Source organism: Chiloscyllium punctatum, chromosome 20 (assembly GCF_047496795.1).
Source record: "Chiloscyllium punctatum isolate Juve2018m chromosome 20, sChiPun1.3, whole genome shotgun sequence".
Classification (NCBI taxonomy): Eukaryota; Metazoa; Chordata; class Chondrichthyes; order Orectolobiformes; family Hemiscylliidae; genus Chiloscyllium; species Chiloscyllium punctatum.
This window is the reverse complement of record NC_092758.1, coordinates 16,232,773-16,247,936: the sequence shown is the minus strand read 5'-3', so window position 1 is coordinate 16,247,936 and position 15,164 is coordinate 16,232,773.

Genomic DNA, 15,164 nt, shown 5'->3' with positions numbered 1-15,164 from the left:
TCTCCAGTTGCAGCCACAACAGCTGCAGCTCATCTGCAAACTGCACTTCAACTGAACCAGCAATTATGCAAAGAGAACTGACATTGAGTGGCGGGTTTCTTGATTTCAAAACATGCAATGGTCCTTCAGCAGTTCTTAGTTTTAAAACATTGGGGAACCTGAACAGGGACCTGGGGTTGGTGGACGTGTGGAGTTGTCTTCACCCCGAAGATAGGGATTTCACCTTTTTTTCTAATCCACATAAGTGCTATACTAGAACTGACATGTGTTTTGTCCCATCAACCTTTTTGTCTTTGCTGCTGTCTTGCAGAATAGAGAACATAGCCATTTCTGATCATGCAGCAGTGAACATAGAGGTCAAGGCCGGTGGTAACGGCACTGGCAAATGTACCCTTTCCTCTTGATAAATAGCAATTTTGGGGAGTTTTTTTTGCAGGAACTTAAAATTGTTTGGGACATTAATCTGGATATGGCCAGTAATCCGTTGGTGCTCTGGGTGACTGCCAAGGCCTATGCACAGGGTTTGATTATTTCTTATTCTGCGACCAGAAGTGACAGAGGGGAGAACAGTAATGTTTGCTCGAGGCTCGGCTGAAGGCAGCTAAGTTAACATATTTTGACAGACTGTCTGTAACCAAATTGCAGCGGAATACAGCCTTAGGGCTACTTTGAATGCTGCACTCAAACAGACGCCAAAGAGGGAAATCTCTTTTGCAGAACAGAGGTCATTTGAGTATGGTGATAAACCGGGTAGATATCTAGCATACTTGGACCAGAAAGAAGAATGCCCCAAATCTATAACATCCATCAAAGAGAGTGCAATGCCAAAATGATAATGCAACATTTAGGAAGCTTTTTTTAAAATTTATAGGAACTGTTTATGGTTTTCAATTGGCGCACTATGAATGGGGTTCTTCCTCCCGGGGGGTCACGGACTGTTTTGGACGATCGTGGCTAGCCATTCGTTTAAATGGTGCACCTAGAATGTTAAGGGGAGTCATTCATCAATTAAAAGAGAAAAGCTGTACCAATCAGAGGGCTGTGAGGACAAACTGATAAAGATGGAATCCTTTTTTAGACCCTCGACCTTCCGGGTGTAACTTCAGAACAGGCGTCCTTTCTGAATGCACCCCAACAATTCAGGAAATACAGGAAGCAGTGAGGCTGCTCCAGAGTGGTAAAGTTTCTGGCCCAGATGGTTTTCAAAATGAGTTTTATAAGAAGTTTATAGACATGCTGGCCGGGCCATTCATGCATATGTGCAATTACTCATGCAGTCAGGACTGCCTTCCATCTTCTTTGAGAGAAGCAAATATTTCTCTTATTCTAAAGAAGGGAAAAGCCCCAGAGGATTGCACTTCGTACAGGTCCATATCATTACTTAACATGGATTTAAAATTTCTGTCAAAAATGCTGGAGTTAAGGCTGAGGAGAATATTGAAAAGGAGGACCAGACTGCTTTTGTCAAGAGTCATTGGTCTACCAACAATATTAGAAGAGTATTAAATATGGTCCAATAATACCAGCAAGGATCGATTTTGGGCTTGGTAGTCTATCTGGATGCAAAGGAACCATTTGACCGGATGGACTGGCCGTAACTTTTTAATGTAGTGGGGCGGTTTGGTCTTGGAGGGGTTTTTACCAAGTGGGTGGCAGTGTTATATAGTGGCCTGAAAGCAGCGATTATCACAAATGGTATAAGGTCGGATAATTTTAGTGTCGGCAGAGTGTGCCCTCTCTTGCCACTATAATTTACATTGGTGATTGAGCTGCTGGTGGAGGCCATCTGGAGGGATCCTAACATAATTGCCCCAGAGGTAGGGTCAGGCAGGCATAAGATCACCCTCTATGCAGATGACATCCTTCTTTATTTAATGCATCCAATTACATCTGTGCCTCGTTTAACACAAGTGATTAATCTATTTAGTTTGTTTTTGGGTATAAAATTAATTTTATGAAGTCGGAGGGTATGCCTGTGGGGGGCCTTACTAGAATATCCAATTTTGGGGATGGAATCTGTTTCCCTTTCAGGTGGTCACAGGGAGGTTTCCTGTATTTAGGTATTTTTATCACCCGGGTCTTCGATCAATTATATGCAATTGCTAGAGAAGATAAGGCAGGACCTTCGGCACTGGATGGATCTTCCGATATCTTGGTTGGGTAAAATATTAAAATGAATGTTCTTCCTCACTTATTAATCCCATGTGAATGCTCCCTTTGATGCTGCCTAGGCAGGTGCTACAGAAGCTTTACAGTTGGCTTGGATCTTTCATCTGATATCATAGGCAGCTTCTTATTAAGCTGGACAAATTGCAGCTTCCACAGGAGAAGGGAGGCTTAAGAAATATCAATTGAATTCCTTTGTGGCTGACTGAGCCTACCAGGACCCGCGATCAATCTGGCTAGAGATTTCGCTGCTCTTTGGATGCTGCCTGAACTGCCGTGCTCTTCCAGCACCACTAATCCAGAATTGAGGCCTCCCAGGCAAAATGCCCCCTCATCAATTTGTTGTTTATAGACAAGATGTTATGGACCACTGCAGAAACCTGATTATCCTTAACACAGTTAAAACGTGAAGAATGGTGTGGCAAGGTGAGGGCAAGGAACAAAAAGCTTCCCCTTTCACTCCCATAGCATGAATGTTAGTATTTCAGCTGCGGTCAATGGACTCTGGCTTTAAGTTAGAACATAGAACATAGAAACGTACATCACAGAACTGGCTCTTTGGCCCACGATGTTGTGCCGAGATTTAATCCTAATGTAAAATATAGTAACTTAACCTACACACCCCTCAACTCACTGATATCCATGTGCATGTCCAGCAGTCGCTTAAATATCCCCCATGACTCTGCTTCCACCACCACAGCTGGCAACACATTCCATGCATTCACAACTCTCGGTATAAAGAACCTACCTCTGGCGTCTCCTTTATACCTTCCTCCTAATATCTTTAAGCTATGACATGTCATACCAGTCATTGCTGCCCTGGGGAAAGGTCTCTGGCTATTGACTCTATCTATTCCTCTCATTATTTTGTATAGCTTGATCAGGTCTCCTCTCTTCCTCCTTCTCTTCAGAGAGAAAAGTCCAAGCTTATTCAACCTTTCTTCACAAGGCAAGCCCTCCAGTCCAGGCAGAATCCTGGTAAACCTTCTTTGCACCCTCTCCAAAGCCTCTGTATCTTTCCTATAGTAGGGCGATCAGAACTGGACACAAAATTCCAAGTGTGGTCTCACCAGGGACTTGTAGAGATGTAGAACAGATCCCTCTGTTCCTCCACACTGCCAAGAATCCTGACTTTAATCCTATATTCAGCATTCGAGTTCGACCTTCTAAAATGCATCACTTCGCATTAATCCAGGTTGAACTCCATCTGCCATTTCTCAGCCCAGCTTTGCATCCTGTCTATGTCGCACTGCAGCCTGCAGTAGCTCTCTATACTATTGACAACACCTCCAACCTTTGTGTCATCTACAAATTTACTAACCCACCCCTCAACCTCCTCATCCAAGTCATTTATAAAAACTACAAAGAGCAGAGGCTCAAGAACAGAGCCTTGCGGGACCCCATTCAACACTGACCTCCAGGCAGAATGCTTTCCATCTACAACCACACTCTGCCTTCTGTCAGCCAGCCAATTCTGAATCCAGATAGCCAAATCTCCCTGTATCCCATACTTCCTGACTTTATGAATGAGCCTACCATGGGGAACCCTATCAAATGCCTTGCTGAAGTCCATATACAACACATCCACTGCTCGAACATCGTCAACCTGTCTTGACACCTTCTCAAAGAACTCAATAAGATTTTTGAGTCATGACCTGCCCCTCACAAAGCCATGCTGAATGCCTTTAATCACACTTTGCTCTGCCAAATAGTCATAAATCCTATCCCTCAGGATTCTTTCCAAAACTTTGCTGACTGCAGACATAAGATTCTCTGGTCTGCAATTTCCAGGGATTTCTCTATTACCCTTCTTGAAAAGAGGAATAACATTCACCTCCTTCCAATCCTCCGGTACGACTCCTGTGGAGAGTGAGGAGGCAAATTAACCTCGTCAGCGGCTTGGCAACCTTCTTTCTCGCTTCCCAGAGCAGCCTAGGATAAATCTGGTCTGGCCCTGGGGACTTATCAATCTTAATGTTTTCCAAATTTTCTATCACATCAACTTCATCAATCTTGATCTGGACAAGACTGTATCCCAGCTCCTCTAAGTTTTCATTTACAGCAAGTTCCCTTTCCTTGTTGAAAACTGAAGCAAAAAACTCATTTAGGACTTCCCCTATCTGCTCAGACTCCACGCACAAGTTTCCTATGCTATCCCTGATCGGCCCTACCTTCTCCCTGATCATTGTCTTATTCTTCACGTATGAGTGAAATGTCTTTGAGTTCTCCCTATTCCTTCTTGCCAAGCCTTTTTCGTGCCCCCTCCTGGCTGTCCTCAGTCCATTTCTGAGCTCCTTTCTAGCATGCCTGTAATCCTCTAAAGCTGTGCTAGATCCTTGCTTCCTCCACCTTACATAAGCTGCTGTCTTCCTTTTGACGAGAAGTTCCTCTGTTCTCATTATCCAATGTTCCTTAACCTTACCCCTTCTTACCTGTCTCAGAGGAACAAATTTGTGCATCACTCGCAACAACTGCTCCTTAAATAGTCTCCACATGTCTGCTCTGCCCTTTCTGTGGAACAATTGCACCCAGTCTGTACCTCCCAACTCCTGTCTGATAGCATCATAATGTCCTTTTCCCCAATTAAATATCTTCGCTCGGTAACTGCTCCTTTTACTCTCCAAGGCTATGCTAAATGTGAGGCAGTTGTGATCACTTTCACCAAAGTGCTCTCCCACGGCGAGATCTGATACCTCTCCTGGCTCGTTGCCGTGCACCATATCCAAAATGGCCTCTCCCCTCATCGGTCTGTCTATATACTGAGTAAGGAAACCCTCCTGAACACACCTGACAAAAACGGCTCCATCCAAACCATCGGCACTTTGGACGTTCCAGTCAATATTGGGAAAGTTGAAATCATCCATAACAACAACCCTGCTACTTCTGCATTTTTCCAGAATCTGCCCACCTATGAGATCTTCAATCTCTCTACTGCTATTAGGTGGTCTGTAGAAAAACCCCAATGTAGTGACTGTTCTCTTGCTGTTATTAACTTCCAGAAGAAAGTGAGGACTGCAGATGCGGGAGATCAGAGCTGAAAATGTGTTGCTGGAACATTTTCAGCTGTTATTAACGTCCACCCATAGTTCTGAGAGTCTAGAGGAACCCCCTGTTTGGGAGGTTTATTTGACAGGGAGGTTATGATGTCTTTCAAGCAGCTGAGTCAGAAATATGAGCTATCTAGGAGTGACCTCTTTCATTACTTTCAGGTTAGGGATCTTATACAGAAAAAGACTACATTGATGGTTAATGCCTGTAAGTTGGATATGGAGAGGAGAGTGCTCCGGTCCACAGGCGTTCTCTTGGTCAGCACCCTCTGTCATTGTTAGGAAGGACATTAAGCGGCTACGCAGAATCTGGACTCAAATTGGGGGTGGAAATCTCATCAGAGGTGTGTGAGGATATTTGAGAGAATGTAAGGAAGATTTTGATTTGTAACGGGATGCAGGCTATGCAACTGAAGATTCTCCAAAGGGCTCATTTGGCATCAGAACAGCTTGTGAAATTTAACACAGAAGTGTCCCCAATATGCCACAAATGTAAAATGAATGTTGGCACTCTCACTCATTGCCAGTGGTCATGCCACAAGCTTCACAGGTATTGGAATGCCATAGCGGGTGTTTTGGAAGAGGTTTTGGGAACTGAGGTTAAGTTGGATCCTGTGTCCCTCCTCTTGGGTCTTCCAAACCTCCCCTCTTTGGACATGCATGGGAAGAAATTGTTTAATATTCTTTCATTCTGTGCGAGGAAGAACGTTCTAACAGCTGGGTGTCGGAAAATCCCCCGGGACTTCGGGGCTGGTATAGATCAGTTATGGAGCACATCCCCCTGGACTTCTTTATGAGTATGATGCACCAGAAAACAGAACTGTTTTACAGAACATGGCGGCCCTTTCTGAATGATATGGAAGCAGACTTGTCGGCAAGATTGGTCAGGGCCTTTGTGTAGTCACGAGGGCTATGTCTAGCGGTCCGGGGGCCGCTGGGGGGAAGAATCCTGAATAAATACGAGTTTGCTTACTAATGCTCACAGTGGTGGGAAGGTTTTGTGGGATTGCACTGAATGTAGTAATTTAATCGAATATAATTTGTTACCTTAGTATAATTGGTTTACTTTTATTTATTTATGTTTCCTTTTTCTTTTTCTTTCCTTAGTTCTTTATTGAATTGTAGTTTTTGTAGATTTTTTCTCTCTCTTTTCAGTGGTTTGTGGAATAGAGTAATAGTTTGTTTCCTGCTATTGTTATTATATTATATAGTTGTCACACTATTTTGTACAGGTTTAGTGATTTTGTAAAAAACTTTAAAAAATTTTTCTTAATAAAAATATTTACAAAAACAAACATTCCCCTTCTCCTCTTAAATCTATGTCCCCTAATATTTTATAATTTCCATCCTGGTAAAGAGATGCCGACCATCCACCCTATCCATGCCTTGCTAAATTTTACATACTACCAAGTTGCCCTCAGCCTCCCACACTCTTGCAAAAATGATCTAAGTATGTCCAACCCTTTCTTTGAACTAATAAACTACAATTCTGGCAATATCCTGGTCAGCTTCTTTTGCACCCACTCCAAAGTGTCCAGATCTTTTCTATAGTGTGGCAACTAGAACTGCACACCATACTTCAAATGTGGTTGAATGAAAGTTTCACATAGTTGCAACTTGACTTGCCAATTGTTATACACAAAGCTCCAGTCAATGAAGGCCAGCATGCTGTATGCCTTCTTTACCACATTATCCACCGGTGTTGCCCCTCCCAGGGAGCTGACCTCGCATAATACCTCATCTCACACTTTTCCAGATCAAATTCCATCTGCCATTTCTGTGCCCAACTTTCCAACTGATCTAAGTCTGCTGTATCCTTTGACAACTTTCCACAACTCCATTAATTTTTGATTCATCTGCAAATTTACTAATCAGACTATCTGCACTTTCATTCAAATCATTTATACAAATTACAAATAACAGAGGACCCGGCACCAATCCCTGTAGAAAACCCCTTGTCACAGACCTCAGTCAGTAAAACACCCTCAACAAGGTTCCTCATGGCAGACTGGTTAGCAAGGTTAGATCTCATGGAATACAGGAAGAATTTGCCATTTGGATACAGAATTGACTCGAAGGTAAAAGACAGGTGGTAGAGGGTTGCTCTTGAGACTGGAGGCTTGTAACCAGTGGTGTGCCACAAGGATCAATGCTGGATTCACTACATTTCATCATTTACATAAATGATTTGGATGTGAACATAGGAGACATTGTAAGTTTGCAGATGACACTAAAATTGGAGGTGTAGTGGACAGCAAAGAAGGTTATCTCAGATTACAATGGGAGCTTGATCAGATGGGCCAATGGGCTGAGAACTGGCAGATGGAGTATATTTTAGATAAATGTAACGTGCAGCATTTTGGAAAAGCAAATCAGAGCAAGACTTTGCACTTAATGGTAGGGTCCTAAGGAGTGTTGCTGAACAAAAAGACCTTGGAGTGCAGGTTCACAGTTACTTGAAAATAGAGTCTCATGTAAATAGGATAGTGAAGAAGGTGTTTGGTATGCTTTCCTTTATTGGTCAGAGTATTGAGTTTGGAGGTCATGTTGTGGCTGTGCAGTTCATTGGTTAGGCCACTTTTGGAATATTGCATGCAATTCTGGTTTCCTTCCTACCGGCACCAACTATCTCCAACACAGCGTAAATGCGTAAAGTGCATTGTCACAATACAATTTGAATGCTGTAACTAAGTTTCCCCAGGACTCCCTTCACACCAGAAGAGGCAGTGAGTATTAAATATGAATTTTTCTTGCTTATGTCATCTCAGCATTGCAACATTTTTTTATCTCATGCTTATATACTATCCTTCTGATAATTTCTAAGCTGTTTTGCAGAAACAAATTGTTACAATATGGAAGGAGGTCATGTGGCCAATTGTGTTTGTGCCATTTCTCAATATAAGTATCTCACTTAGTGCCATTCTCCTGCCTTCTTCATATAGCCTTTGGACATTATCCAATTCCATTTGAATATCTCAATTGAACCTATCTCCATCACACTGTCAGACAAAGCATTCCAGATCTAGACCACTCAGCATAGGAAAGGCTTTCCTAAGATCACTTTTGCTTCTTTTATTAATAATTTCAAAAACGCTTTTTAACAATGTGAAGGCGAACCAATGGATATTTTGAAGATGGAAATGATTAGATCCTTGTTAAGCAAGGTAGTGAAAGATTGTTTAGCGTAGATGGAAGTGTGGATTTGAGGTTACAAGCAGATCAGCCTGATCTTGTTGAATAGTGAAGCAGGGTCTAGGGGTTGATTGATTTCATCCCTGCTCTGAAGTCATATGCTCATATACAATCATGGAACCCCAACCTAATAGCTCAGTGGGCACTCCTGTATCCAACTCAGTGCAACAGTTCAAGAAGGCAACTTATCACCACCTTCTCCAGGGCAATTACAAATGGGCAATAAATAGTGGGCTTGCCAGTGATGACAATATCCTGTGAATGAATAAAAAAAGATGTAAACAATGACACTATTTTTTTCCTACCAAACCACCTTTATAGTTGTTTAAAAAAAAGTTCATGTATTTTTAATTGTCCAGTCTGCAGGTTTTCTGATGACTGCTTGTGTGAACATTGTACTGTTTCTTACCGTAAAATAAAATCTGCAGTTTGGCACCTTTGCAACTTTTGACATGAAGTAACCAATTCCTAAAATTAACTCACTGTTGTAAGCAATGAACAACTATGGTGACTGCGCAGATCTTTCTGTAACATCACTTTCTCTCTTCCTTCAACCTGGAAAGCTATTCTTCAGGCTTTCTGTTACTTCCATTTTAGCCAATTTGTTACCCATCCAGCTATCTGTTCCTTGAATCCACGTGTCCTTAACTTGTTTGGGAGATTATGTTATCAAAAGCCTTTTGAAATATGTAAGAATATGATCAGGTGTACCCTGGAACTCTGTGGGAAGCTAGGAAAGTGTTTGCTGGGCCCTTGCCGAGATATTTGTATCATCGATTGTCACAGGAGAGGTGTCGGAAGACTGGAGGTTGGCTAACATGTTGGCACTATTTAAGAAGGGTGGTAAGGAAAAGCCAGAGAACTTTTATAAACCTGACATCAGTGGTGGGCAAATTGTTGGAGGGAATCCTGAGGGACAGGAATTACACGTATTTGGAAAGGCAAGGACTGATTAGGGATACTCAGCATAGCTTTATGCATTAGAAATCTTGTCTCACCAACTTGATTGAGCTTTTTGAAGAAGTAACAAAGAGGATTGATGAGGGCACAGTGGTGGTGATCTATATGGACTTCAGTCAGGTGTTGACAAGGTTCGCCATGGGAAACTGGTTAACAAAGTTAGACCTCATGGAATACAAGGAGAAGTTACCATTTGGATATAGAACTGACTCGAAGGGAAAAGTCAGAGGGAGATGGGGAGGGTTGCTTTTTAGACTGGAGGCCTGTGACCAGTAGAGTGCCACAAGAATCCGAGCTGAGTCCATTACTTTTTGTCATTTAACTAAATGATTTGGATGCAAGCATAAAGAGGTATAGTTAGTAAATTTGCAGATGACACCAAAATTGGAGGAAGGGTGAACAATGAAGAAGGTTTCCTCAGATTACAACGGGATCTTGATCAGATGGTCCAATGGGCTGAGGAGTGGCAGATGGAGTTTAATTTAGATAAATGCAAGGTGCTGCATTTTGGAAAAATAAATCTTATCAGGACTTATACACTTCATGGTAAGGTCCTAGGGAGTGTTGCTGAACAAAGAGATCTTGGAATGCAGGTTCATAGTTCCTTGAAAGTAGAGTCACAGGTAAATAGGATAGTAAAGAGGGTGTTTGGTATGCTTTCCTTTATGAGTCAGAGTATTGAGTACAGAAGTTGGGAAATCATGTTGCGGCTGTACAGGACATTGGTTAGGCCACTTTTTGGAATATTGCGTGCGGTTCTGGTTTCCTGAACATCAGAAGGATGTTGTGAAACTTGTAAGGGTTCAGAAAATATTTGCAAGCATGTTGCCAGGTTTGACCTATAGGTAACAGGCTGAATAGGCTAGGACTGTTTTCCCTGGAGCATCGGAGGCTAAGGGGTGACTTCATAGAGGTTTATAAAATCATGAGGGGCATGGATAGGATAAATAGACAAAGTCTTTTCCCTGGGTTGCGGGAGTCCAGAACCAGAAGATATAGGTTTAGGGTGAGAGGGGAAAGATATAAAGGAACCTAAAGGGCAACATTTTCACACAGAGGGTGGTGTGAGTATGGAATGAGCTGCCAGAGGAAATAGTGGAGGTTGGTACAATTACAGCATTTAAAAGGCATCTGGATGGGTATATGAATAGGAAAGATTTAGAGGGATATGGGCCAAGTGCTGGCAAATGGGACTAGATTAGGTTAGGATAACTGATCGGCATGGACGTGTTGGACCAAAGGGTCTGTTACCCTGCTGTTCATCTCTATGACTGTCTGACCACGTTACTCCTTGCTTTTTTTTCCTGTTATTTCTTCAAAGAATACCCTCACAAAGGAGATAGCTGAAGAGATAGTGAATGTTCTGGTAATGATCTGTTAGGTATCACTGGAGTCAGGGAGGTTCCCAGAGGACTGGAAAATTGCACATGTCACTGCACCCCCCCTCCCCCCACCCCTCCCCACCCCCCTTTTAGAAGAGAGCAAGGCAAAAGGTGGGAAATTATAGGCCAATTAGCCTGACCTCAGTCATTGGTAAGATTTTAGAATCCATTGTGAAGGACGAGATTTCTGAATACTTGGAAGTGCATGGTAAAATAGGACAAAGTGAGCATGATTTTGCCAAAGGGAGGTCCTGCCTGACAAATCAGCTAGAATTCTTTGAGCAGGTAATGAGCAAGTTAGACCAAGGACACCACCCTCACACCACCCTCTGTGTGAAAAAGTCTAACCTTGGTCTAACCATGGATGTTATCTATCTAGACTTCCAGAAGGCCTTTGACAAGATGCCGTACAGCAGGCTGCAGAGTAAGATATGGCCCATGATGTTCGAGGCCAGGTACAAGCACGGACAGAAGATTGGCTGTCTAGCAGAAGGCAGAGAGTGGGGATGAAAGGGTCCTTCCCAGGATGGAAGCCAGTGACTAGTGGTGTTCTAGAAGGGTCAGTGTTGGGACCACAATTTTTCACTTTATGCATTAATGATCTGGATGAAAGAACTAAGGGCATTCTGGCTAAGTTTGCAGATGTTACAAAGATAGATGGAGGGGCAGATATTATTGAAGAGTCCAGGAGGCTGCAGAAAGACTTAGACAGGATGGGAGAGTGGGCAAAGAAGTAGCAGATGAAATATCTGAAATACAAAGGAACTTGGGAGTCCTAGTCTACAGTTTTCTTAAGGTAATCTTGCAGCTTGATTTGGTAGTTAGGAAATAAATTCCAATTGTTGTCATTTATCTTGAGAGCATTAGAACATAAAAGCAGGGAGGTACTTCTGAGCCTTTTTAAGGCTCTGGTCAGACCACAAGTAGAATATTGTGAGCAATTTTGGGCCCCATACCTCAAGAAAGATGCATTGGCCATGGAGCAGATCGAGAGGTGATTTCCAAGAATGACCCCATGACTGAAAGGCTGAACATATGAGGTACATTTGAGAATTCTGGAACTTTGGAGTTTAGAAGGTTGACGGGGGATCCAACTGAAACTTATAGAATACTGAACGACCTGGACAGAGTGGACATTGAGAAGATTTTTCTATTGACAGGAGAGAAGAGGACTGGAGGGCACAGCCTTAGAGTAAAGGGAAGACCTTTTAGAACAGAGATAAGGACAAACCTCTTTAGCCAGAAAGTGGTGAATCTGTGGAATTCATTGCCACAGAGGGCTGTAGAGGCCTGGTCATTGAGTATATTTAAAGCAGAGGTAAACAAGTTCTTAATTGCCAAGAGGATCAAAAGTTACAGGAGGAAATCAGGTAAATGGGGTTGAAAAACCTATCAGCCAAGATTGAATGGTGGAGCACACACAATGGGCCAAATGGCCTAATTTCTGCTCCTATGTCTTAGTGTCTCATTGTCTAAATCATCATGATGCGGAATGGTATCTCTGTTCTTTCAATGTCATAGTCAGAATCATTTGCAATAGTAATAAGTTTGATGAAATGGGGGCGAATAGAGTTAAATTACAGGGAACATAGAAACTGACAGTGAAAGTTTCTATTAATATGAGAAGAGAAAAAGTTTAGTAAAGACAAATATAGATCCTTTACAGCCAGAAGCCTGGAAAATTATAATGGGGAACAAAGAAATGGCTGAAAAATTGAACAAATATGTTGTTTCTGTCTTCACCAAAGTGGATTCAGAAAACCTCCTGGACTTGTTAGGGAACCAAGGACCTCATGAGAGGACAGAATCAAAGAAAATGATTATTAGTAAGATAACAGTGCTGGGGAAATTAATGGTAGCCAAAGGCTGACCACTAGGGCTAATAATCTACATTCCAGGAAAATAAAAAGAATCCGCTGTGAAAATATTGGATGCAGTGTTGGTTAATTTTCAAAATTCTACAGACTCCAGAGACATTCCAACAGAGTGGAGGCAAAACTAACCATAATCTTTAAAAAGGGAGGGAGAGAAAATACAGAGACCTATAGATCAGTTAGTTTAGTATCAGTAATGGGGAAAGCCATAGAATCCCTACAAAGCAGAACAGGCCCTTCAGCCCAACTAGTCAATACCAACTCTCTGAAGAGTAACCCACCCAGACCCACTCCCCTACATTTACCCAAGACTAATACACCTAACTTGCACATCTCTGAAAACTATGGACAATTTAGTATGGCCAATCCACCCAACATGCACATCTTTGGACTGTAGGGGAAAATCAGAGCACCTGAAGGAAACCCACACAGACACAGGAGAATATGCAAACTCTACATAGACAGTCATCCTCCAGAATCAAACCTGTGTCCATGATGTTGTGAGGCACCAGTGGTAACCATTGCCCCACCATGCCACCCTGTTAAAGTCCCTTTTAAAAAATGTTATAACATAACACTTGGAAAGCATTAATGTGATTGGACAAAGCCAGAATGTGATTATGAATGGCAAATCATGCTTAACTGGAGTTATTTGGGTTTATAACTAGAACAGATAAAGGAGAACCAGAAGATGGAGTACGTTTGGATTTTCAGAAGATTTTGATAAAGTTCCTCAAAATTGGTTAGTGGTCAATGTGAAAGGACATGGATGGGGATAATGTGTTATGTGTTGAGAAAAGTTGGCAGACAGAAAACAGAGATATCAATAAATGGCCTTTTTCTGAGTAGCTGTGACTAGTGGGGCATCATAAGAATCAGCTTTTGTTCAAGTTATTTACAATATCTATAAATAATCTAGATGAGGGAACCAAATGTAATATTTCCTAGTTTGTTGATGACTCGCTGGATTGTGAGGTTTTAGAAGGATGCAAGGAGTCATCATGGTGATTTGGACAGGTTGAGTGAGTTGGAAAAATGCATAGGAGTTGGAAAACAACAGGGCTAAATTTGAAATTAATCATTTTTGAAACAACTTATTCAGAGTTGTTAGTACACACTCTGGAGCAGGTGGGAACTGAACCCTAGTCTCCTGGCTCAGAGGGAAGGAATACACTTTGATGTGGAACACTGTACATTTTAAATAGTGATATATTGGGAAAGGTAGATATGCAAAAGAATATGGGTTCTTCTACACCAATGAAGGAAAGTAGACAGGCAGGTTCAACAAGCAATTAAGAAGGCAAATGATACATTTGCCTTCATTGCCAGAGGATTTCAGTTCAGAGGCAGTTGTACAGGGCCTTGGTGAGACCACACCCAGAGTTTGCATGCAGTTTTGGTCTCCCTGACTAAGAGAAGGTATACTTTTCATAAAGGGAGGTACACTAGGCTGATACCAGTGTTGGGGTGCTGGCCTATTAGGAGATTGGACCTGTATTCACGAGAGTTTAGAAGGGTGAGAGAGGATCTGACTGAATTATAACAGTGCTGGACAGACTATCTCACCTAGTTGTACAATCGAGAACCAAGGGACACAATCTCAGGATATCAAATGGACCATTTAGGACCAAGCTGAGGAAACATTTCTTCACTCAAAAGTAGTGTACCTGAATATATATTCAAGAAAGGGATAGTCTCTTCAGATTATTAAGATATCAAGAGTTATGAGGAGAAAGTGGAAACGTAGCATTTGATAGAGGATCAGCCATGATCATATGGAATGGTCGAGCAGGCTGAAAGGCTGAATGGCCACCTCCTGCTTCTGGTTTCTATGTTTCAGCACCAGCCATGACTCCTCAGGTATTGAAGTAGCCCATGTCCATATGCAGCAAGACCTGGATTATATCCAAGCTTGGGCTGATAAGTGACAACTAATATTCATGCCAGGTAATGACCATCTGAAAGATGAAACTATCTCAGAGTAGCATTAGTTGAGTGGTATTATCACTAGATGACCCAGGTAATGTCCCAGAAACTGGGTTTGAAATCTGCCATGGTAGATGATGGAATTTGAATTCAATAAAAATCTGGAATAAAGAGTTTAATCAAGAAACTGCTGCTGAATTTTGGAAAATCCCATCTGGTTTACAAATCTCCTTTAGGGAAGGAAATCTGCTGGCCTACAGGTGACCCGCAGCAATGTGGTTAAGTCTTAAGTTTCCTCTGGGTAATTGGGAATGGACAATAAATGCATGCCTTGCCAGCAATACCCACAACCAACAAATGGAAAAGCTCCAATCATCACCCCTTAACATTCATTGGCATTATGTCTTAAATCCTCCACAATCAGTATCCTGAAGTTTATAGTTGACAAGAATCTGAACTGCATGAGCCATATAATGAATGTCACAACAAGAATAAGTTAGAGGCTGAAGTTCTCTAGTGAATGTCTCCCCAATGCCAGTCCACCACCTACAAGTCGTGAGTGAGAGAGTAATCTTAACTTGCCTAGGTGGGTGCAAATCCAACAACAATCAAGAAGC